The sequence below is a fragment of the Camelina sativa genome, chromosome 20 (genome assembly GCF_030686135.1).
Source record: "Camelina sativa cultivar CO46 ecotype springtype chromosome 20, ASM3068613v1".
In the NCBI taxonomy this organism is placed as follows: Eukaryota; Viridiplantae; Streptophyta; class Magnoliopsida; order Brassicales; family Brassicaceae; genus Camelina; species Camelina sativa.
Genome location: NC_141899.1, coordinates 29,105,893 through 29,127,706, shown reverse-complemented (window position 1 = coordinate 29,127,706; position 21,814 = coordinate 29,105,893). Strand labels below are relative to the sequence as shown.

General features: G+C 36.3%; 1 long non-coding RNA gene and 3 pseudogenes across 12 annotated transcripts; 2 read left to right on the top strand and 2 right to left on the bottom strand.

The window, feature by feature from the left end:
- Positions 1 to 243: 243 nt before the first annotated feature.
- Positions 244 to 5,123, top strand: LOC104772765 (uncharacterized; annotated as a pseudogene).
- Positions 5,124 to 7,105: 1,982 nt separating this feature from the next.
- On the bottom strand, positions 7,106 to 21,699 carry LOC104771508 (uncharacterized). 12 transcript variants are annotated; one of them, XR_764847.3, is made up of 6 exons: positions 21,063 to 21,699; positions 20,866 to 20,935; positions 20,757 to 20,795; positions 7,833 to 7,954; positions 7,662 to 7,736; positions 7,106 to 7,477 (listed from the first exon to the last, which is right to left on the bottom strand). It is a non-coding gene; the product is annotated as an uncharacterized LOC104771508 (long non-coding RNA). The 12 variants fall into 12 exon arrangements; XR_015593723.1 differs by having other exon boundaries at positions 7,106 to 7,496; positions 7,816 to 7,954; positions 20,721 to 20,795; positions 21,063 to 21,563; XR_015593722.1 differs by having other exon boundaries at positions 7,106 to 7,489; positions 7,816 to 7,954; positions 20,721 to 20,795; positions 21,063 to 21,563.
- LOC147919538 (uncharacterized) lies at positions 10,001 to 12,513 on the top strand (annotated as a pseudogene).
- Positions 14,831 to 14,931, bottom strand: LOC147919537 (small nucleolar RNA R71; annotated as a pseudogene).
- Positions 21,700 to 21,814: the final 115 nt, after the last annotated feature.

The window sequence follows — 21,814 nt, the reverse complement described above, 5'->3', positions numbered from 1 at the left end:
GGTCTCTTTGATTTATCAACTTCAGTGAAATGATAGGTATCAGAAATTTTAATCTCATAGCGGCCTGTTTCATCATCTGGAAAGGCCCAATTCGGTGGATCTCGTAATAGTCTCTGTTAAATAGAGCTTGCGGGGATGATCGGATAAGACTTTTAAAGTGGGCTAGACTTTATTTACTTTCTTAAAAAAAAAAAAAAATATCACTTAATAGTCTATATTAATCCTCATGTACAAGCTTTTTGAATGGTTAGAGATAGGTTTGATATGGAAAAAGAAGAAACAAACCTCCATATGAGGATTATCTCAAGTTGCAAGACTGATGGTAGGGAATACAACATCCCTACGGTCTCTGAAGTTGTTGCACTGATTCCAGGAGATATTGATGCGAATATGGATAAACGAGATATTGTTCTTCAAAGAAGAAGCGGAAATTACTAAGAATTCATGAATGTCATGTCGCATATCTAGCCTTACAATCCTTTGCTGCTTCCAAGAGGAGAAGATGGCTACAGACTTGGTATTAAGAAGACAAAGATAACAAGAGGCAGAAAATCAAAGAAACAGACAAAGAATAAGGATTCAAAAAAAAGAGTCAGAAGGATGTAAGTATGAGACAGTGGTTTGCGTATAGGCTTCAAGAAAGGAAAAATGAGAAGCACACCATTCTAAGATCAAAGCGATTACTACAGCAGTTTATTGTTGATGCTTATACAATGATCGAAACAAATAGGCTCAGGTATTTAAAAAAAAAACAAAAGAAACTTCGAAGGACATACAAGGAAGATTTGAGGAAAGCAGCAGAAGTTGGAGACGACAACCTAAGCAATCAAGGAGACTCTTTCATTCTACCCGCTTCTTTTACTGGGGGACCAAGGTATATGAGACGGAGCTACCTTGATGCAATGGCTACATGTAAGAAGTTTGGGTTTCCAGACCTCTTTATTACATTCACATGCAATCCTAAATGGCCTGAAATAGTAAGATTTGTCAATGGGAGGAAGCTAAAGGCTCAAGATAGGCCAGACACCATTTGCAAAATATTCAAGATCAAGCTTGAGAATCTAATGGATGACATCACAAGAAAACATATTTTTGGGAAAACAGTTTCAGGTTTAAATTATTTACCTTCTTCATTTTTTGATAAAACAATTTCTCTTTCTATTATAACATTATATATATATATATATAGTATTTATATTATTGTGCAGCTATGTACACAGTAGAGTTTCAAAAGAGAGGTCTTCCGCATGCTCATATTATCATATGGATGGATCCCAAATGCAAGTTCCCTACTGCAGACGAAATTGACAAGTTGATTTGTGCTGAAATTCCAGACAAGGAAAAAGATCCAGAATTCTACAATATAATATCAGAATGTATGATTCATGGTCCATGTGGTAGTGCTAACCCATCATCTCCTTGCATGGAAGAAGGTAGCTGTTCAAAATGTTACCCAAAACAGAATGTTAATATCACCAGCATTGACAAGGAAGGTTACCCGGTTTATAGAAGAAGAAAGGATGGGCGTTTTATCGAGAAGAATAGTTTCAAATGTGATAACCGATATGTTGTCCCTTACAATCGGACTTTGTCGCTTAAATATCATGCTCATATTAATGTGGAGTGGTGCAACCAAACAGGTTCAGTGAAGTACTTATTTAAGTATGTTCACAAAGGTAATGATCTAGTTGGTGTCATTGTTGAACCTCATAAAAAAGTAACTGAAGAAGGTCACAATAATCTCCAAAATGAAAATACTCCATCATCGAAAGACGAAATACAAGATTACTTTGATGGCAGGTAAATAAATTGTTGTTTAAAATTTCAATTTTTGTTTATAATATTCATTCTAAATCAGCTTTTTTCTCCCTTTTTCAGATATGTATCTGCATGTGAAGCTATGTGGAGGATTTTAGCTTACCCAATACATTATAGGCAAACCGCTGTTGTGCCACTCACTTTCCATGAGGAAGGCAAACAACCTATTTATTACCGAGAAGGTGAGTCTGCACAGAATATCATGGATCGTGACTCTCTTGATGAATCTCAGTTTATTGCTTTATTTGAACTTAATAAGCCTGATGAAGAAGCTAGAAAGTTATTATATGAAGAAATACCAAGCAAGTTTATTTGGGATGGGAAGGAGAAATATTTTTCCAGGAGAAAAACAAGAACATTTGCTATAGGGAGAATTAACTACGTGCCTCTGACCATAGATGATGCATATCATTTGAGGATACTTCTCAATTCCATCAGAGGTCCTACCAGTTTTGATCACATTAAAACTGTGAATGGTGTCGTACACAAAACTTATCGTGAAGCATGTTACGCTCTTGGGTTGTTAGATGATGTCATGATGCTTCTCTCAGCCGTTTTAAGTACTTCTCATATTGTATGGGAAGAAACTTGGGAGATGTTATTTAAGGACATATTAAGGCGGAAAAGAGAAGAATTAAAGCGACCAGGTTCATTACATTTACTATCTTATTAAGATACATTTTTTTAATGATGTTAGATATAGTATATAAATTAACAAATCTTATTTTACAGAGCTTACATTGAGTGATGAAGAAAGGAAAATATTTTATCTACAAGAGATAAACAAACAGTTGAAAAAAATGGTTCTTCACTTGAGTCTTTTAAAACTCTGCCCCAGCTACAGAATGAGAATATTCCTGTTTTAAACCAGTTAATAGCTGATGAACAGAAATTTATCAATCAAACTGATTTAAAAAAGAAGCATCTGGAGTGGTTAAATATGCTTACGGAAGAGCAGAAGAAGTTATATGATGAGATCATAGACTCTGTTTTCAAATATAAAGGTGGAGTATTTTTCTTATATGGTTTTGGTGGAACTGGTAAAACATTCCTTTGGAAAGTTTTATCTGCAGCTGTAAGGATCAGGGGAGAGATAATGTTGAATACTGCATCTAGCGGTATAGCCTCTCTTTTGTTAGAAGGTGGCAGAACAGCTCATTCAAGGTTTGGCATTCCTCTTGAAGTTCATGAAACGTCTATGTGCAGAATGTCAAGGTCTTCTGATCTAGGTGAATTAGTCCAAGAAGCGAAGTTGATAATTTGGGATGAAGCTCCAATGATGAGTAAATACTACTTTGAGACTTTGGATAGAAGTTTGAAAAATGCGTGATCCAGAAGATAAACCTTTGGGGGGGGGGGGGGGGTAAGGTCATTATTTTTGGTGGTGATTTTCGTCAGATACTTCATGTTATTGTTAGTGTTGGTCGAGAACAAATAGTTAACTCATCGCTCAACTCATCTTACCTTTGGAATCATTGTAAAGTTTTAAGACTAACAAGAAATATGAGGTTGCTGCAAAACATAACTCTAAATGAAGCCAGGGAGATTGAAGAGTTCTCGAAATGGATTCTTGATGTTGGAGAAGGAAGACTGAATGAGCCAAATGATGGAGTTGTTGATATTGACATCCCAGAAGAATTGCTTATCACAGAAGTAAACTCTCCAATTGAATCGATCATTAATGCAGTATATGGTAATTCGCATACTGCCAAGGATGCCAGTTTTTTTCAAAGCAGAGCTATTTTGTGTCCTACGAATGATGATGTCAACACTATAAATGACCACATGATATCCATATTAGAAGGTTAGTAACCAGAGCCGGCACTGAGATTTTGGTGGCTAAAAGACAAAAAGAAAAAAAAATTGGCTAATTTTTTTTTTTAAAGGAAAAATGTAAAAAATGAACCATGTGTGATTCAAAACCGTGACCTGGTCCATCTATTAGAAGTAGGTTTCCAGTAGAACTAATGACTCTTTCATGAAAAGTAGGCCGATTAAATACATATAATTTTGGCGGCCGCAAGCACCAGCTTGGCTTGCTTGTACCCTTGGCCGGCTCTGTTAGTAACATTTTACTCAAAATATTCTCTATATACTATATACTATATCACGTTTCTGGATTTTTTTTATTTAAATTATTCATAGTTTTGTTTCAATCGTTCATTGTTTAACAGGTGAGGAAAGGGTTTACTTAAGTTCAGATAGTATTGATCCTGCAGATAAAAGGAATAAAGACAATCCTGCATATAGCCCAGATTTCCTAAACTCAGTTAGGATTTTAGGAGTACCAAACCATGCTCTTCGTTTGAAAATTGGTTGTCCAGTAATGTTGTTACGCAATATTGATGCTCATGGAGGTCTAATGAATGGAACAAGACTACATTTTACACAAATGACTGATCATGTGATACAAGCAAGAATAATCACGGGTACGAGAGTTGGTAAAATTATTCTTTTACCAAGAATGATATTAATATATACCATCATATACCCGTTTGCCTTTCAAAATGAGACGTAGACAATTTCCGATAAACGTTGCTTTTGCAATGACTATCAACAAAAATCAAGGTCAGTCTCTCTCAGATGTTGGTTTATACTTGCCTAGACCTGTTTTCTCTCATGGTCAGATATATGTAGTGATGTCCCGTGTAAGCAGTAAATCAGGATTGAAAATTCTCATTACTGACCCAAAAGGAAAACCTCAAAAGAAAACAAGAATGTCGTCTTCAAAGAGGTTTTCCAAAACATTTGATCCATTCTTCATGCATACCTTCGTAAGACTCTGTTTTTACTCTGTTTCTATTCTTTCAAAATTAATAGCTTTGTTCGTCGTTTAAATTATTTGATCATAGATTTTTCTTTAGGAGGTTTTCTTTTACATTTTCACCCATCAAATAAATTTCTAAAATCTTATTATTTATGTACTCCACCAAATTCGTTTTATCCCATATAGACATATTGAGTTTCGTTTATTTAATTTATTTCACATATTTATTATATTTCAAATTCTACTACTATATTATTTCCAATTATTTAACCATGTATATATTATATATATATATATAATATTAGACAAGTTGAATAACTTAGTACAGCCATTATATTCGTTATAAACATTAAAAAAACTAACTGGACAATATTTATAGTTTGAAGAAATTATAATAATATATACACATTTATAGAAACAAAAGTACGAGGTTACAGTACCAAAGGTATTAGATACTCGGGATGATAGGATAGAGGCCAGCGGTAATGATATAAGAATGGAAGGTAATCTATGTCAGAGTCAATACCGTGCTCACTGAAATCAAATGTCAAAAATAAATACATACTAATTTGGTGTGAAGAAAACGGCGAAATAATATGAAAATAACTAATACAAACATATTGGCCCGTGCAGTAGCACGGGTTACTACCTAGTTACTTATATATAGATAGTCTTGGGCAAAAACATCCTAACCAAAATACTGAACAGAAAGAGGAAAAGGAATTGAATCAAACTAAAACTGTCGAAGCTTTAGTAATGGGCTATGCGATGCATGATTGGAGCAGATTTCAACGACATTGCCTTTCTTACGGATTGCTCTGACTTGGTGAAAATGATGTATTTTCCTTCTGAGTGGCCGGCTTGTTTAGTTTATCTGTCCGATATTAAAAGTGATATGGAAGAATTTGATTTCTCTTTCGCTTGTTCCTCGGACTGTAAATGTCAAAGCAGATTTTTTGACATGAAAAGTTTGGGTCGAATTACTTAGTGTTACTTTTGTAGACAATTTTCCCTCTCATTGGCTTCTTTTGAGCTGATCTAGTACTTGTTGTTGACAAAAAAAAAAAATATATATATATATATATATTTGATTAATTACAAAAATAAAATAAAAACTTAAATTGCCGAAATAATTAAATAGATACTAAACTTGAGAACCGAAAGAATTGAAATCGAACTGATATCGAATTAAGAACATAATGGATACTCAAAATATCTAACATGTAACTATTTATCCAATTATCCATAATATTAATTATATTTAAAATTAATATGATTTAATTTACCGCAACACAAACAGATGGAGCTGAGGAGTGGATGAATCGAGAAGCCTGGGGACTAATATTTTCCCAACTCGTAGTGAACTGGAGGTCGAGAAGTCCGCGGGCCAGAGATCACCAAATATGGCATGGGATGAATATTGGTCCGTGCAGTAGTACGGGTTACTACCTAGTTACTTATATATAGATAGTCTTGGGCAAAAACATCCTAACCAAAATACTGAACTGAAAGAGGAAAAGGAATTGAATCAAACTAAAACTGCCGAAGCTTTAGTAATGGGCTATGCGATGCATGATTGGAGCAGATTTCAACGACATTGCCTTTCTTACGGATTGCTCTGACTTGGTGAAAATGATGTATTTTCCTTCTGAGTGGCCGGCTTTTTTAGTTTATCTGTCCGATATTAAAAGTGATATGGAAGAATTTGATTCTTTTTCTCTTTCGCTTGTTCCTCGGACTGTAAATGTCAAGGCAGATTTTTTGACACAAAAAGTTTGCGTCGAACTGCTTAGTGTTACTTTTGTAGACAATTTTCCCTCTCATTGGCTTCTTTTGAGCTGATCTAGTACTTGCTGTTGACAAAAATATATATATATATATATATATATATATATATATATATTTGATTAATTACAAAAATAAAATAAAAACTTAAATTGCCTAAATAATTAAATTGATACTAAACTTGAGAACCGAAAGAATTGGAATCGAACTGATATCGAATTAAGAACATAATGGATACCCAAAATATCTAACATGTAACCATTTATCCAATTATCCATAATATTAATTATATTTAAAATTAATATGATTTAATTTACCGCAACACAAACAGATGGAGCTGAGGAGTGGATGAATCGAGAAGCCTAGGGACTAATATTTCCCCAACTCGTAGTGAACTGGAGGTCGAGAAGTCCGCGGGCCAGAGATCACCAAATATGGCATGGGATGAATATGGGCAAGAGAAGAAAAGGTGGCTTCTTGTCTCCTCGTGTGCCTGACAGAGAACACAATCTCCATTTGCTCCAACATTCCATTTTACTAATCTATCTCCCGTTGAAAGCATGTTATAAAAAGCAATCTAAGAGCATCTTTATTGGGAGGTTTGTATTTTGGGGCTCTTATATTTTTGTAAGAATAAATGGTGTACTTTTTAAAACTAAGAACTTTTTGTAGGTGAAATAAAATTATCCTCTCTAATGGTAAATCTCTTGATGAAGTTCTTATTTTTGAAAAATATTATAGAAATTTAAATTTTTTATTAAAGTGGAGAAACAAATCTCATCCAAACACTCTAGAATTAATTGAACTATAGCATCGCATATCCTTTACATACTTGGTCGATAATGCAAGGACATCATACAAAACCAAAAGATCCTCACAGACTATCTCAAAACCGTCAAAGCCCTCTTTAGCTTTTGCTTTTGGTGATTTAACCACCCTGTTGGTGTCAGAGAACACATGAGTGCAATCAAACCACCATTCATAAAGCTTGAAACTCATCCAGTATTGCCTCGGTGTTCATCTGATGGAAGGTTTGGAAACTCATTAGAGTAGAACCAATTCACAAGCTTCGTCAACCTCAGCCAGCTCACAGGAACGTTCAATCATCTGTCCAAATGGCTGTAAACTTTTAAGATCCAACTATCAGATGTTGAGTCTTTTATTCTTCCATAAACTTTAATAGTTTTAAATACAGATATCTCTGCCCACATTACAGCAACACATACAGTAAAAATACCAAATAACTCGACACATATAATAAGCAAGTCTAAGCTCATGGCTGAAAACTTACCCACTTCATATTGCTGCTAGTTGTGATCCATCCTTTGACAAAGCTTGTTGTTCAGGAGTAATTCCAAAAGAAGACCTACATTAAAGAGAGAGAGAGAGTGAGATCCAAAAAAAGAATCGTTAAATCAAACAGAGAGACAAGGATGAATAAAAACCTAGAATATCTTAGTACCCTCTTCCTCAATCATTAACTTAAGCAGTATGCTTAAGTCTTCTTCTTCACTCTTCAATCCATCTCTCTGAGATAAAGCAGACTTGAGTATTCTTCTTCATTATTCAATACAACTCTTTGACCTGCAAAACATATACAGAACTATATTAAAACCATACAGTTAAGTATCAAGGCTGAATCAAAGAACAACTTAAAAGAAAAACTCATTTGTAGCTCCTTCCAAGCTGCGGGCAAAACTTTTTCACGTTTACTGATTGATATATCATGTTTTTGTGGTTTTAAACCATGATATAAGGAGTCTTTTAGAGTCTTTTGATGTGTGTTTCTAGGTTATTTTTGAGTCTTTACAGGTTATCTAAGATTTTGTCACGGATGGAGCAATTTGGATCATTTTGGAGCATTAATCCCGAAGAAACGAACTTGGAGTCAGAACAGAGAGGGAGTGTCGATCGACACTACCTTAGCATCGATCGACACCATGTTTAGCCGCAAGAAGACCAAGTTTTGGAAGTTTCACAAATTTACCCAAAGTTTTCCATATTTGCAACACAAGTCCCTGACGTGTTTTAGGATATATAAATAGTATTTTTAGGTTTTACAAACCCGAAAGTTATTTTCTAGCAAGTTTTCACTACAACAAATATGGGTATTGATAGCAGATTATAATAGCACAATTTCTGTAACTGCTATTAAAAGTGAAATGAGAGTTTGTCAAATAGACTTATAGCATTGCACTAATGCTATGCCTAAAAATCAATAAGCGGGAACTAAAAACACCTGATTCCGCCAACACTTGTGAAAAAATAACATTTTGGCGGTCTCAATAATAAAATCTTTACATCTCCATCTCTCGCCATCTCCGTCGATTTCATCCTCTAGATCTCTCGCCATCTCAATCGATTTCGTCCTTTAGATCTCTCGCCATCTCCGCCGAAACTTATTCTCAGATCTGATTTTCAGGTGAGTTGAAAGTGAGTTTATAGTAGCTATACACAGCAGTGTGTTTCGTTGGTTGTTGTAATTACAAGTGTGTGTTTTCTTAATAGGTGTGGGTTCTCAGATATCGGGGAAGAATACAAACACTATAGAGGTTAGACACATCTTTCGATTTCTTGGCCTTTTGTATCGATTTCTTGTTAATAGATGTGTCTCTGTGATTGATTGTCGAAAATATGTTTAACTTGTGGTCATTGTTGCTTGTATCCTCTACCGTTTGAACTGTGTCAAGGGAAACTAGGATTTTTAAGAAAAATGTTGGACAAGGCATGGGTGCATTTATGCAGGTAATTATAATTGTTAACAGTGTTTTGTTTATGCATTTCGACTAGTGTTGTGATAGTTATGTCTTTGTCTTGTACTTTTCTTTACATGAACTCTAGGGTTGATTCTGCATATGAGAGTGGTGCTCGATGTTTTGTTGAAGCTGTTAGTGCGAAATTAGCAGTTAATGGAAAGATAATTTGTCCGTGCACCGGATGCCGCAATTTAGAGCGCCATACATGCAACGAGGTTGTGTCTCATTTAGTTATAAATGGAATGGATGAGGCTTACAAGAGACGTACTGATTGGTTTCACCATGGAGATTCTGTTGGTTTAGTAGAAGGTCATGATAGAGTGTGGAATGCTGAGATTCTGGGTTTATACGAAGCTGCTAAATGGTCTGATAAAGATTTAGCTTGTAAGGGTTCAGATTTATGTGAGGTTGCTGAGGGAGACGTAACATATGAGGCTCAAAATGCCAGAGCTGATTGTGAAGGAATTTTTGTGTGATCGCGTTCATTTGAGTCTATATTTGATTGGTTTTGCATGACTGTTGTATTTTTGTTTTTGGATACTTGGTTTGTCTTTGAGTCTATATTTGAGTTTCCGTCTTAGTTTTACAGACATAGCAGATGGGTAAGGGAAAGAAGGGTGGAAGGAAAAGGAAGACCAACGTACAAGAAGAAGAACCTGAATTCGTTGGCACCATATTTCCACAGGACACGCAGCCTTAAGACACACAGGTTGATGAACCACTACCGGATCAGACTGTGATAGATAGCCATATGGTTGGTGAAGCTGCTAAGGACGCTATAGAACAAGGAGCCGATAAAGAGTCAGCTGCTGTTTCTGAGGATGCTACATCTTCAGTTCCGCCCCAGACTAAAAAACACAGAGGACCAACAAAGATGAAAGATATTGCCAGGGATCCTAATACACGAATAAGAGTACAATTCACTGAATTTGGAGAACCGTGTGGAGAAGGATCAATTAAGTTGTCTTCCTACTTAGGTCCCTTGGTAAGAGAACATGTTCTTGTTGTGATAGATGACTGGAGGAAAATTGGTGAGGAGCTGAAGACAATTCTATGGAAATCTGTTCAGGTATTTTAATTACAAGTCACAATCACAAATAATTTGCTCTAAGTACTCTTATCTTATCTTTTTTTTTTTTACTTTATTGTAGATACGGTTTGAACTAGATGGAGAATATGAGAAAGCGGCTGTTTTAAAGCAAATGGGATGTCTATGGAGGGCCTCTAAGTCACGTTTGGTTAATCAGATTAGGAAAGCTCCGAACAACGTAGAAAGAATGAAGCTGCGACCAGACAATGTTCTTACGTTAGAGTGGAGGAAGTTTGTCAAAGAGAAGACTAGTCAAGAGTTTAAGGTACTAACTTGTACTTAATTAATCTTCAACATAGAGTGTGCTAATTCTTTTATATAGGCTTTTAGTGATTCATACAAGGAAAGAAGACGTAAGCAGATTCCTCACACATGTAGCCGTAAAGGAATGGTTAGATTGGCCGAAGATTTAGTAAGTGTCAGTCAGTGATTATCAATATATTTTGTCCACCAGTTCTGACAATGGTTTCTTAATATCACTGAATGTGTGTTATAGTTACGCAGAGAAAAGAGAGCACAGATGAAATGACTAGACTGAATGTGTGGGTCAAGTCACAAACTAAAAAGGATGGGACAGCAGTGAACACGGATGCTGCTGCAAAGATTGTAAGTCGTTTATTTTGTGATCCTCTCTTCTATGTTTTTCATTATAATTTACCTCTATAAACATAAGTCCGACATTTAATAGGAAATGGCAAATGAGTTTGTTCTGTCTGATGCTCCATCATCATCATCATCAAACCCAAAAGAAGACACTCTTGCTCAGATATTGGGACCTGACAATCCTGGACGCCTGAGGGCAATGGGTAGAGGAATGAGTATGTCCAAACTTGCTTGTTTCCAGATGAAAAGCAAGTATGTGACTCAAATGCAACAGACCCATATTCAGTTGCAGCAGCAGGTCAATGAATTACAAGATGCTCTTGCGAAACTGAATAGTCCTGTAAGTCTGGAAATTCATATCATTGGATTAATGGTCTAAGAAAATGGTAACTAATTACATTCCTTCTCATTTTCCAGCGTCAATTTTCGGAAGTTGGTGAACATTCAGCGCCAAGAGTAAGTGTTAATATATAATGAGATTTGCTGAGGTTGTTCACTGAATGGTTAACAGATTCTAACTATTATTTACATTTGTAGAGTGTAAACCAAATACCGCAGCCTAAGTGCATTCTATATGATTGGTCTGGCTCTAAATTTAAAGTAGCCGAGGGTTGTATTCTGTCTTTTGATCACATGGACTTCGTCAACAATGTACCATTGGGCCCTAATTAGTGAAGGTGTTGGTTGAGACGGCTTTTCAAGAAGATGCATTTCTTTGGAGACCTGCGGCAAATATGTTTAGTATTGGTCAAGTTGTAGGAGAAACTATTGTGTGGCCTCAGGATTGTGTTGAGGCTATTGAGCAGGAGTTAGGACCAGAAGACATTCTGCCTAAGGTAATGTTTTCTTAATCTGATTGATTGTACTTAGGATTTGATCTCTACGTTTTAGTGTTCTTAAATCTAGTAATATTTTCTATATTGGAATAATTTTGTTTAACAGAGCCCAAATATAACTTCCATGAACAAGTGCAAACTTCTACATTGGCTATCAAATGATGATAAACATGTTGCTGAAGGCCGTTGGCAGACTCGTGATCCCAAAGCTTTGGTGAATGGCCTTCCTCTTGGACCAAATGCCATTAAAGTTTTTGTCGATGCGGTTAATGAACCTGAGACATTTCTTTGGCGGCCAACAGAAGAACTCTCAAATCTTCATGACTCTTTGAAGTCGTTTGTAGCATGGCCATTCAACAGAGTTTTAATTGAAGATTTAAGTACAGAGGCACCAGCTACAACATCTCCTCGCATGCAGTCACAAGGACTCACTCCAGCAGCTCCTGTGAAGAGTTCAAAACCACTTACACAATCTCCTTCAAGTTCATCTCAGCAGGTAAATTTCAACGTTTTCTTACTTATTAAATATGTTAGCACTGATGCCTTTGGTAAACCTTGCATATTATTTATACTATGCAGCACACTTTTCCGAAAAGGATTGTCAAGGAGGATCAGAAGTGCAGACTGCTGGACATTACCGGTCAGAATAGGGTTGTTGCAGAAGGACGCTGGTCTTCAAACAACCCAGAGCAGTTAGTGCATTTTGTTCTGTTGGGTCATAATGCAGTTCGTGTGTGGATTGATGTAGTCAAGGTGCTTGATGCGAAGGTTTGGAGGCCTAATTCTGCTGTTGAGTGTATGGAGGATGCTATTGGTACCACTATAGCATGGCCTGAAGAAAAAGTTGTCATCATTTGATGTCGACTAAGAACCGTATGATTTTCTACTTTCGTTGTTCTGGCAAATGCATGAGACTTGTGTTCTTTGTTTGGGATTTATGGAATTGGATCGTACGCTCATTTTGTATCATAACAATGTTTGATATTTTCTATTCTAGAATACAATTTCAGCTTTATCACAGGTTACTTTTAAATTGTAACTTCATTTGAATATGCTGTATAAAAAACGGTTAATAGTAATCAGAAACCAAACGTAATAGCAGGCAGATGAAGTCATTGTATACAACTTAGTAGCACATAATAAAAGCTACAACTCAGATACAAATAGCTCAACACCGATGCTAAGATAACTAATCAAATGGTATTAACATAGAGCTACTAAAAATTAAATCATAGCAACAACAGATAGCTACGTTTACCGTACATATAGCAGACATAAAGTACTATTATATACTTAAATATAGAACTATATATACATTATTAGAAATTATAATATAGCACTTGGTATACGCTATTACAGGATACCCTACGATAGCACAAGTCCAGAAACGCTATCGTATATAGCCCGCCTATTATAGCGTCTCATTTAATAGCGTTCATGAAAACGCTATAATAACCATATCATAGCGTTAATCGTATGCTATCAATACCCATATTTGATGTAGTGTTTATTTTTAGCAACCCTGTGAGACTTTGAGAGCTTTTGGGAGAGAGAGATCTGATCTGCTTTGTGGAGAAGAATTCATAAACTCCCTCTTTACTCTTTTAATTTCAATTGCTTATTATTCAAAATTATGTCTTGTTCTTCATTGAATATGTCTGAGTAGTTTGCTTGTTAGGTTTAGGGTTTTTCACAGGGATTTTATAAATTGTTTCATCTGTTTATTTAGGATTCAATATATTTTTAGATCTTCATCTTAGGTTGTTTTTCATATTAATTCTTGATTGATCTCCTAGAATTAATAACTTAGGAAAATAAATGGATATGAGAATATAATTGATTTTCTTGATAAAACCTTTTGATGAGCAAAATTATTTCTTACAAAGAGATTTGATTTAATAATTTTGTGAACAATCTAAACTTATTTTTAAAGCTGATTTATTACCTTGAATTTTACAAAGAGATTTGGATTTTCAGGTTTTAAATTTAGATAATATTTGGAGTGAGAACTGATTTATTTTACAGAAGTGTTTAGAGTTCTAGATCTGTTCTTAATTGTTTGAATCCTATTTATTTCTTGATTTAATAAATTGTGATTTCCTGAGAAATTCCCTAGGCCTAGCTTTTTGATCCATTAAATTTACAACATCTTTTATTTAAATATTTTGCATTGCTTTTCTTTATTTAAATTAATATGTTTAGCATAATTAGAAAACTCTATAATCCATTGTGTTTGATCTAGAGTCTCTGTGAAATTCGACCCCTAAGTACTGCATTGATCTCTTAATTTGAGAGAGTAGCTCTAAGGTTTAATTTGAGCATATCAAATTTTGGCGCCATTGCCGGGGACTCTTTGATCTACCATTAGATTTGAGTTTTTGATTTTGTCTAAATTTTTCTTTTTATTTGAAACTTACACGCTTTTGTTTTCTTTTCTCTTGTGTGTTTCAGGTGCATGCCTCATAGGCCTAACATTAGAAATAATAAGACTGGTCCAGTTCTGAAGCTTTCAAACCAAGAGTTGGGAAAACTTGGGCTGAGAACCGAAAAGCAGCCAAATCCTTGAAGATGGTTAACACAATCATTCTGATGCGTGATGCAGATGGTGCTTTGAGGGATCAAGAGGGCCACTTGCGCAATGAGCAGGGCCAAAAGCTTGATGCAGAAGGAAATATTATTGCTGAAGCTGTTGTTGTCAATGAGCAGGCTGCATCGATCGACACCCCTTCCTGCAGACGGATGTGGAGCTGCAAACCACGTCCAAAACCCGGTTCGAAGACAGGAGAATAACCGAGACTTGATCAAGACCATTGCTGACTACAACCGGGCTGATCTTGCGTATGAGAACCGGTCTGCTATTGTTCCTCCTCCATTTCAGAGGAATGATTTTGAGTTGAAACCTGCTTACTTTCAACTAGTTGGGCAGAGACCTATCTCTAACCTGCCCAATGAGAAGCCTTTGGATCACATTGAGCACTTTGAAGATCTTATGACTAGTATCAAGGCTAATGGAGTGACTGAGGACTACATCTTCTGCAAACTCTTCCCTTACTCACTTGCAGGAGAGGCATCTCAGTGGTTGAAGCAGTTGCAAGCTGGATCATTGACAAATTGGCGTGATGTCAAGGTGGCCTTCTTCAACTACTTCTATGATGATGCAATGTCAGATGAGTTGAGAGTCAAGCTGTCTTCTTTCAAGCAAAGACCAGATGAAGCTTTCAAGGCAGCTTGGGTGAGATTCAAAGCTTATCAAAGAGACTGTCCACACCATGGTTTCTAAAGGGTTCAATTGCTAAGTATCTTCTTCAGAGGATGTGACTGGGAGTATCTGTTGGCTTTAGATGCTGCAAGTCATGGGAATTTCAAGACAAGATTTCCAGAAGATGCTGAAGGTTTGATTGAGAACTTAGCTGCTAGCAATAGTACTAAGAGAGCAGATGCTGAAAGAAAGAGATTACATGGAGGATTTGATTCAAGCCAGTTAGCTTCTGTTAATGCTAAGCTGGATTCAGGCATAATCTCCTTGTGGGTAAGAAATCTGTTCATTTTTCTGCTGAAGTTGAGACATTTGAGCCAGAGCAGGAGAATACAGAGGATAATGTCAACTATGTGTATGGAGCTGGGAATCAAGGTCAGAGATTCGGTATTCCGCAAGGCAACAAGCCTTACAGTGGGAACTCTTCAGACAACACTTCCAAGCCAGAGTATCAGTAGCAACAACAGAATACCGGTTATACCAGAACCTATGGGAACTCATCCTATCAGTCTCCTCCTCCTAAGAATTCTTCTGAGAGTAGAATGGTGTAACATCCGTGAACCAAAATCCCGGTTTGGGGATTGCATCAGTCGATGCAGATGGTGCATCAGTCGATGCAGATGGTGCATCGGTCGATGCATGTTCAGTTTTCTGCGTTTTGACTTGAGTTAAACGCTGCATTTTGTGGCAAAGGGAGAAGGAAAAACCCTTAATCAATTCTTTTGTCTCATTAGTCGACTTTGGCCGTTTTTGAGAGAAACAAAAGAGAGAAAGTGCGTTATTGTTGTTCTTGGTGTTTTCTGGAGATTTGAGGCTGTTCCTGTAGAGATCTGTAGCTGGGATCATTGTAGGAGCTTCCTAGGAGCGTTGTTTTGCTTGTTTGAGGTTCAGTTTTGTCTTGGCAAAAGTAAGTGTAGGACCATGGCTTATCTAAGCTAGAGAACTCTCTAATTTGCTTGTTATGTGTTGTTAGACTTGTTAGAACATTATTTGGGACGTTAGGAAGCTTTCTTGTGGCTTGGGATCGATTTTTGTGGTTGTAGGAACGAAGATCCGGCAAGAAGTTTTGGGAAAACACGATGCTCGGCATTGCATCGGTCGATGCATATCTTGTGTTGGTCGCAAGTGCGAGGACGGCGCGTAAAACCCCAGGGTTTTCGTGTTATGTCGAGCATGCGTCGGTCGATGCAGTGCGAGTGTCGGTTGATGCATCCCCATGTGGTGTCGGTCGATGCATGTTGGTGTCGGTCAATGCAAAGTCTTGGTTTGTTATTTGTTGTTTGTTGATTGTTGTTTGATGGTTAGAGATGACTCTATCGCTTGTGTGTATAGCCCAGTAGATGGGAGGATTGCCTTACTGAGTGTTTATTAAATACTCATGCATTGCAATTTGTGTTTGTGGTGCAGGTAAAGGCAAAGTGTGATCGTGGAATCAAGGCAATGAAGAGGAGGATGTTCTAGGGACTCGATTGGTTGTTGTCTGGCATTGATAGGTTGCTAGAGTTGAGTCATTAGAAACATTGCTAGGTTGTTGGTTCTATGATTCTTGTTGTTTGGTATTTGGATATTGATTATGTTATAATATTGGTTATTATTGGATATTTATTGAATATTGGTTTGTTATTTCCGCTGTTGGTTGTGATTGTGGTTAGGTGGCTAGTGGGTATGGGACCACTAGTTGTAGTTTATTATTATATTGTATTTATTATTTATTATTAAAAAAAAAACGGGTCAGGTCGTTTCAAATGGAAGCTATGCTAGAGCAACTGTTGCAGGGTCAGGAGCAGTTGACAGTGCCATTCAATGGAAAGATTGACAATGTCTACACTGAGCTGAATGGGAAGATAGATGCATTAAACATTCATGTCAAGAAGCTAGAGAATCAAGTTATTCAGACTGCTGGGTCTGTCAAACGACAAAAGGTTTTTCTTCCTGGAAGAACTGAGTCAAACCCCAAACATGCTTGCAATGCTATATCAGTGAGAGATGAAGAAGTTGATGAAATTGCTTCTGCAGAACAGGGTGGGAAATCGACAAATCCGTTGACTCCAGATGATGGTGTCGATCGACACCAACTGGGTGTCGGTCGACACTCATCTCAGACTGAACCAGAAGCTGCAAAATCTCCGATTCCAGGTGCTGAGAGGGTGTACAAACCTAAGATTCCTTTTCCTAAGCCACGAAAGTCTAAGCAGGAGATGGAAGAAGCTAGATGCAAAGCAATGATGGATAAGATGATGATTGAGATGCCTTTGATTGATGCAGTAAAAATTTCACCACCACTCAAGCGCTATGTTAAGAGAATGGTATCCAATGGTTTGAGCCCTGAGGAAGGAGCTTTGCTAACTAAGGATGTTAGTGCAATTTTTTTGAACCAGCCTGTTCAAAGGAGGAAAGAGAGGAAGCAGGAAGTGGTTGTCTCTGAGAAAATGAGTGCAGCAATTCAGTGTAAGACTGCTAAGAAGTTACCAGATCATGGAAGCTTTGTACTTGATTGCTCAATCTCAGTAGGAAGGTTTTCTCAGTCACTTTGTGATCTTTGCTCTAGCATCAACTTGATGCCACATTCTGTTGCTGTGAGACTTGGAATGACAGAATTCAAGCCAACTCAGATTTCTCTAATCCTAGCTGATCGATCCCGAAGAATTCTTGAAAGTGTTTTAGAGGATATTCCAATTAAGGTTGGAAACTTCATGATTCCCACTGACTTTGTGGTGCTGAAGTATGATACAGAGCCTAAAGATCCTCTCATCTTAGGAAGATCTTTCTTGGCTACAGCTGGTGCCATCATAGATGTGCAGAAGGGACACATAACACTGAATATGGATGGTTTGAGTATGAATTTTGAGATGGATAAGCTGAGGAGGGCTCCTACTATTGATGGACAGACTTTTTCTGTTGAGAAAGTTGCTGCTACTCGAGCATCAGGCTCAGTGTCGATCGACACCTCCTCTGTGTCGGTTGACACCCCTCCACGACCGAGACAAAACTTGTCCAAAGTTGATGCTCCAAGTCAGAAACTTGTTCCCAAACAGAAGAGTCCCCACTCCACTATCCAAAGTCCTCAGGTAAGGCCAAGGTATGCATCTTCTTTACCTAAACCCCCTCCTATCATCAACAAGACCTTCAAAGATACAAAAACTGTTCTGTAGTAAACCAAGCCACGAGATTATCGTAGAGCGCTTGTTTCTTCTGTTGATGATTTTGCAGGACATAAGAGAAGCAAACCCATCCCTAAATCCCGCCCTTGTCCTGTTCCTCACATCCTTGGCAGACCTCATGCACCTAAAGCTTATACACCACCTTGGATGAAGAGGTCATTCTCTTGGAAGCATTCAATGCCACGTTCTGGTTCACCAGATGCCTGAGCTCCAGCAAAGTCAAGCTAATGACTGAAAACAAGCGCTTAGTGGGAGGCAATCCACTGGTAGGTTTTTCTTTTTTTTTGATTTTCATTTATATTTATTTTATTTTTCTTTTACCAATCTTAGGCTTGATAACACTAGGGACAGTGTTGTTTAAGTATGGGGGAGGTTAGTTACTAACTACATTTTAGTTTTTGAGTTTCAGTTCTGTCAGTCAAAACCATAATGTTTGAGTCAAATTTTTCAAAATTTTTCTTTTTGTCTTTGGGAATTATGATCTTGACTAATGATTTCTCTTATTTGGCTAACACTCTAATGATTATTTGTTTATGCTTGATCTCAGAACTGAAGCTTAGAAAGACTATGAGCCTTATCAACAATCCTGAAAGCCCTTATTCAATGGATATCTGATTAAACTAACGTTGTCTCAACTTTTATCAGGATTTTAACCGGACTTAATCTCTTACTTTGGGGTTGGAAATCAGTGGACTAGACTTCTTCTTCTGGACATACAAGACTGCAATTTTTCAAAGTATGTCTCCCCTCTCTCTTCCCTTCAGTGCTTAAAAAAAAAAGAGAGAAAGATAAAAAAAAAAGGGAACAAAAGATGAGATGATTTTGATCAGTTTAGAGAGGTGGGTAAATTATCTGTGACCTTATTATTCTACTCTTGAGTCAAATGACCACACAAAGCTTGGAAGCGAGGGGTAGGTAAATTACTCATGACCCCGGTATTCGCTTACACCTTTGATTTAAAAAAAAAAACAATTTGGGAGAAATTAACTCTTTGGAAGTGAGAAAAGGGAGAGGAAAGGAGATGTAAGAAGAATGTCTTGGCCTGAAAAGAGTCCATATGCCACTGATCGATACACCAAGGTAAGAACTCACATGTACTTGCTTTAATTTATGTAATGAGATGACAATGGAGATTTCAGAGATTCCAAAGGATTGTGGGATTTGAGTAAGGAATGTTGATGCTTATCATGGTTAAGTATAAGAAGTAAGTTCTTGAGTCAGGTAAATGAAGAGTGTGAATAAGAATCATCATGCAATTGAGTGAGTTCCCTGTTTTCAAACCTCTTTCACATGTCTAAGCTTATATTTTGCTTGAGGGCAAGCAAAGGCTAAGTCTGGGGGAGTTGATATATCATGGTTTTTGTGGTTTTTAACCATGATAAAAAGAGCCTTTTAGAGTTTTTTGATGTGTGTTTCTAGGTTGTTTTTGAGTCTTTACAGGTTATCTAGGATTTTGGCACGGATGAAGCAATTTGGATCATTTTGGAGCATTAATCCCAAAGAAACGACCTTGGAGTCAGAACAGAGAGGGAGTGTCGATCGACACTGCCTTAGCATCGATCAACACCATGTTTAGCCGCAAGAAGACCAAGTTTTGGAAGTTTCACAAATTTACCCAAAGTTTTCCATATTTGCAACACAAGTCCCTAACGTGTTTTAGGACATATAAATAGTATTTTTAGGTTTTACAAACCCGAAAGTTATTTTCTAGCAAGTATTATTTTCAGCAACCCTGTGAGATTTTGAGAGCTTTTGGGAGAGAGAGATCTGATCTGCTTTGTGGAGAAGAATTCATAAACTCCCTCTTTACTCTTTTAATTTCAATTGCTTATTATTCAGAATTATGTCTTGTTCTTCATTGAATATGTCTGAGTAGTTTGCTTGTTAGGTTTAGGGTTTTTCACAGGGATTTTATAAATTGTTTCATCTGTTTATTTAGGATTCAATATATTTCTAGATCTTCATCTTAGGTTGTTTTTCATATTAATTCTTGATTGATCACCTAGAATTAATAACTTAGGAAAATAAATGGATATGAGAATATAATTGATTTTCTTGATAAAACCTTTTGATGAGCAAAATTATTTCTTACAAAGAGATTTGATTTAATAATTTTGTGAACAATCTAAACTTATTTTTAAAGCTGATTTATTACCTTGAATTTTACAAAGAGATTTGGATTTTCAGGTTTTAAATTTAGATAATATTTGCAGTGAGAACTGGTTTATTTTACAGAAGTGTTTAGAGTTCTAGATCTGTTCTTAATTGTTTGAATCCTATTTATTTCTTGATTTAATAATTTGTGATTTCCTGAGAAATTCTCTAGGCCTAGCTTTTTGATTCATTGAATTTACAACAGTTTTTATTTAAATATTTTGCATTACTTTTCTTTATTTAAATTAATCTGTTTAGCATAATTAGAAAACTCAATAATCCATTGTGTTTGATCTAGAGTTTCTGTGGAATTCGACCCCTAAGTACTGCATTGATCTCTTAATTTGAGAGAGTAGCTCTAGGATTTAATTTGAGCATATCACTGATTCTTGGCTCTTTTTGTTAAATCCTAAAATTAGACACTTGTTACTAAGCATACATAACAAGAGAGATTTACAGAAATTAAAAAAAAAAGGTGGAGAAACAAATCTCACCCCAACACTTTCCAGAAGATTGAAATATCGAGTTACCTCAGCAAAGCACACAACACAAGCTCTCCGCAAATGATCCTTCAAAAAAATGAATTTCATATCAGAAAGACAAAAAGAAGACCAGCAAAACATTACTTGTCTATCAGACCTTCAAATGTTGCCATGGAGCAGATGATGGGAACCCACATCCAGTAACTTAAGTGCATCAATATCCAACCCTGAATCAATTTCAAGTGTGATCCAAAAATTACGATTTCAAGTCGAAGAAGAAGACTTAAATTTTTACAAAATCAAAGAACACTAATTACTAAACACAAATTGATACAAAACTAAAGACAAACATACCATGGGAAAGAGATTGGTGATTGAACATCTCCGAATTGGTGAAGGAAAGCCTCCGATTTGGTGGTCTCCGATTTCATCCAACCAAGTTGTCGGTTTCCTCACCGAGAGTTGCCGTTGCAATCCGCCATCAGTGGAGAGGCTGAGCTAATGGCCAAGAACAGACGAAGGTTATCAAAAATCGAATCAATCATCTCCACTTCCAACAGATCATTGACAAAAATCATTTTCAACTTTGTAATCTCCGTCGCGAGAGAAAAAAAAAATGAATACAATTTTTTCCCTTATATATTAAAAATTACACCCAACTATTTTTGAGCATGTCGACATTTCTTAAGATTTCTTAGTTAAGAGGTTATTCTTTGTAATATTGCCATTTATGATTTATTTTTAATTATATTAAACCTAAGAAATATTGTTAAGAAGTTTCAATAAAGATGGTCTAAGTGATAAAACAGTATTTAGGTGTTGAGTGAGTGAACCAAACTCTCTTAGGGCAGTCCTATCGAGAATTGCTCATGTAATTGCTTTTAATTAAAAAATTAAAAAAAAGAGATAGAATATAAAAAAAAAGGAAAATTGTTGTTTGTGAAAGAAATTTGAAAACTGTTTCTAAATCTAAATTAGACAGGTGCCAAATGATCAATGATATACCTATTAAAAAAATATATATATATGTAATAAAAATATATTTTTTTAATTTTTTAAGAAATGTTTCACCGTTCCTCCACTAATGATGGTCTTAGACAATTCAC